This window comes from Homarus americanus, unplaced genomic scaffold, assembly GCF_018991925.1.
Source record: "Homarus americanus isolate GMGI-L3 unplaced genomic scaffold, GMGI_Hamer_2.0 scaffold56291, whole genome shotgun sequence".
NCBI classification, from domain to species: Eukaryota; Metazoa; Arthropoda; class Malacostraca; order Decapoda; family Nephropidae; genus Homarus; species Homarus americanus.
In genome coordinates this window covers 6,287-10,204 of record NW_024752792.1, presented here as the reverse complement: position 1 = coordinate 10,204, position 3,918 = coordinate 6,287, and the positions used below count along the sequence as shown (strand labels likewise).

General features: G+C 39.5%; 1 long non-coding RNA gene across 3 annotated transcripts; it reads right to left on the bottom strand.

Annotated features, from left to right (window-relative positions):
* Positions 1–572: 572 nt before the first annotated feature.
* Positions 573–2,588, bottom strand: LOC121855193. 3 transcript variants are annotated; one of them, XR_006086740.1, is made up of 3 exons: positions 2,472–2,588; positions 1,843–1,935; positions 573–634 (listed from the first exon to the last, which is right to left on the bottom strand). It is a non-coding gene; the product is annotated as an uncharacterized LOC121855193 (long non-coding RNA). The 3 variants fall into 3 exon arrangements; XR_006086738.1 differs by lacking the exon at positions 573–634 and adding an exon at positions 929–961; XR_006086739.1 differs by lacking the exon at positions 573–634 and adding an exon at positions 1,145–1,281.
* Between the last annotated feature and the right edge of the window lie 1,330 nt (positions 2,589–3,918).

Here is a 3,918-nt window from a genome sequence, read left to right as displayed (position 1 = left end):
CTACCACTGTAGTTAATAATGCTACTGTACATAATGTATCTTGCTATTTTTAATACTTTGTGTGGCTTTAATCAAGGTTCACTCCTACAGTCTTGAATGCATTAGTACAGTACTTTAAGTATTTTCTCATTTATAACAAAAATATTTCCGTAATACTTAACTTTCACAGTACACTATTCTTACAGTAGTGTACAGAACACCAATTCTGTTCTTTGTTAGTAAGGTGGTAGTCCTCAAGGTGTGGGATGCTGGACAGTAGTGGTCACCTTGTTGTGTCTGGTCCATCTATCTTGTACACCAACCACCTGCAACATGATTATATTTGTTTTTAGATACTCTACATCTGAATTAATTAAGCTATTTTATATCACAACCAATACACAATATTGAGGTTAACTTGTACTGTATGTTCTTAAATGCACTATTTTAAGTAATATATCAAGTTTTGCTAAATTATATAAAAAAGGTTTCAGTAATACTTAACTTTTACATTACAGTACACTATTCTTAACAGTAGTGTACAGAACACCAATTCTGTTCTTTCTTAGTAAGGTGGTAGTCCTCAAGGTGTGGGATGCTAGACAGTCGTGGTCACCTTGTTGTGTCTGGTCCATCTATCTTGTACACCAACCACCTGCAACATGATTATATTTGTTTTTAGATACTCTACAACTGAATTAATTAAGCTATTTTATATCACAACCAATACACAATATTGAGGTTTACTTGTACTGTATGTTCTTAAATGCACTATTTTAAGTAATATATCAAGTTTTGCTAAATTATAAAAAAAGGTTTCAGTAATACTTAACTTTTACATTACAGTACACTATTCTTACAGTAGTGTACAGAACACCAATTCTGTTCTTTCTTAGTAAGGTGGTAGTCCTCAAGGTGTGGGATGCTAGACAGTTGTGGTCACCTTGTGGTGTCTGGTCCATCTATCTTGTACACCAACCACCTGCAACATGATTATATTTGTTTTTAGATACTCTACAACTGAATTAATTAAGCTATTTTATATCACAACCAATACACAATATTGAGGTTTACTTGTACTGTATGTTCTTAAATGCACTATTTTAAGTAATATATCAAGTTTTGCTAAATTATAAAAAAAGGTTTCAGTAATACTTAACTTTTACATTACAGTACACTATTCTTACAGTAGTGTACAGAACACCAATTCTGTTCTTTCTTAGTAAGGTGGTAGTCCTCAAGGTGTGGGATGCTAGACAGTTGTGGTCACCTTGTGGTGTCTGGTCCATCTATCTTGTACACCTGCAACATGGTTTGGATTTAGATCAATCTTAATTAGCCTTAATGTATTACTACCAATACACAACATTTACTCCAGAATTTATTGGAATCTAAACTTGCATTCTTATATATATGTGATATATCCATACACTCAAACACCCTCCTATATCACCTTACACAGGAGCATTGTCCTTCTCACTTTTGGCTGCAGCAGTCTTCATCTAGGCATCATCCCCCACATGCCTTCATAGTACATGCTATTTTTTGCATCACATTTTTAACATGCACTCCATTCACCATTGCTTGAGCACACCACCATCCATGCATGAGCGCCCCCACTGTACGAGCGCCTGTCCACTATACGAGGCCCCCACCCCCACTGTACGAGGCACCCACCCCCACTGTACGAGCGCCCCTCCACTGTACCCCTCCACTGTACGAGCGCCCCTCCACTGTACGAGCGCCCCTCCACCGCCCAATGCTCCTCCTTTCCAACCCTTCACACAAAGTAAGTCCCTCCTCTCGAGTCTTACTTCCAGTAGTTTTTGGGGATGGCCATACTAAGATACACAAGTATTTTACCTAAGAAGGCTTAAGTAACATGCTGGGTGTTACATCTTGCTCAAGGTGTCGGTCACTTCCTCTACATTGGCATTCACGTACGTCAGCTGTCACCTGCAACATGTTTAAAGTTGTAATTTATGTACAATGAAGATTAAACATACAATTTCCATCTACCACCAGACTACATGTACTTATACTGTCCCCAATTGTTTATTTAAATACCTTATCTACAAAAGATCTTATTTTAAGTTGCATTAGTGTTTTAGTTTTCTTGATGCCTCAACAACTAACATTTACCACAACAATAGTATAGCCAATCATAACATGCCTTCATCACCAATACTGCTACACTACTAAATCTCTCCACACTGCTTCATACACAACAGTTTACCACTGTTCACTTACTGAATCCTCCCTCCCTTCCTCCCACCCCTCAAGCCCCCTTAGGTATTCCCCTTGACAACTTGGTCACATTTAGCTTGAATCAAAAACTTTACCAACACACCTGCTCACCCCATATGCCAACACACAAGCCATATTGTCCCCCCCACCCTAATTACAACAAGCCACACCCACACAATGTTTAATGATTTCACAAGTCCAACAAGCTTCCCTTGCCTAAATAAAACTCAGTCAGTTGACTTTACCTGTTCTGGCATTTTAAGTTATTTCTCCTTAGGTTCAGTATGATGTTACTTCTGGCCAGCTTAACCTGAGGAGAAAGTCAGTACAGTACACGATTAGATTTTGAAAAGGAAACTGCAAAGTACACAAGCTATTGATTTTTAATAATTTAAACAAGTGAAATTTTTTCTAGCTTAACTTTCTGAATTCATGATCAGTTAACTTGTGGCAAATTTTAAGTTACATTCTTTAATATATTTTTTATCCAATATATAAACTATATAATAGGTAACTTAATATTAATTTGGGTTAGTCTAGATTAGTTACATTTAATCTATGTTAGGCTGATTAGGTTAGTTAATTTGTTAGTTAAAACCCACCTACTAACAACCAGCTTTACTTACTATTAATCACATTACTACTACTAATGCTCACTAATACTGTAACTAATTGGCATTTAGTCCTGTACATTTTTATAGCACTTTATTAAGCTTTCCCAAATCTCTACAGCTAATCTTAATTTGACTCCCAGCTCAGTTTATCTAGACAGTCCACGCAGCTCTCCAGAGCCCATTGTAAAATTGCAGTTTCGTCGAATATGCCCTCGTAGTTTAGAAATTCGTTTATCCTGTGTATTTTGGGTCGATTCAATGAAATGTGGCCTTTATTTCCAGGGGAAAGCACCCTCTTTAGAATTATATCCCCCCCCCCAAAAAAGCATGGAAATCTTTAAAACTCCTTTCTGACATTCTTTGCTCCCTGGTTAAAATGGTGTTAGAAATACTCCAATAAGGAGATCTAAAGGTTGGGGATGGTTAAAAGTCAGGCATGTACTGGCCGAAACTGCAATAATACCGAGCCCTCCAACACACACACACACACACACAGTCCCCTCCAACACACACACACACACACACACACACACACAGTCCCTCCAACACCAACACACACACACACACACAGTCCAACAACACACACACACACACACACACACACACACAGTCCCTCCAACACACACACACACACACACACAGTCCCTCCAAACACACACTATTGCAGTCCAACACACACACACAATAGCCAGGTCCCTCCCAAATCACACACACACACACAATTACCACAGTCCCTCCCAAACACACACACGCACAGTCCAACACACACACACACACACGCACAGTCCACACACACACACACACACACAGTCCCTCCCAACATACACACACAGTCAGTCACACACACACACAGTTCTCCAGAGCTCTGCAAACACACACAGTTCCCTCCAGAGCCCTCCAACACACACACAGTCCTCCAACACACACACAGTCCTCCAACACACCCACACACACAGTCCTCCAACACACACACACAGTTCTCCAGAGCTCTACAACACACACAGTTCTCCAGAGCCCTCCAACACACACACACACACACACACACAGTCCTCCAGAGCCCTCCAACATTCACAGTCAG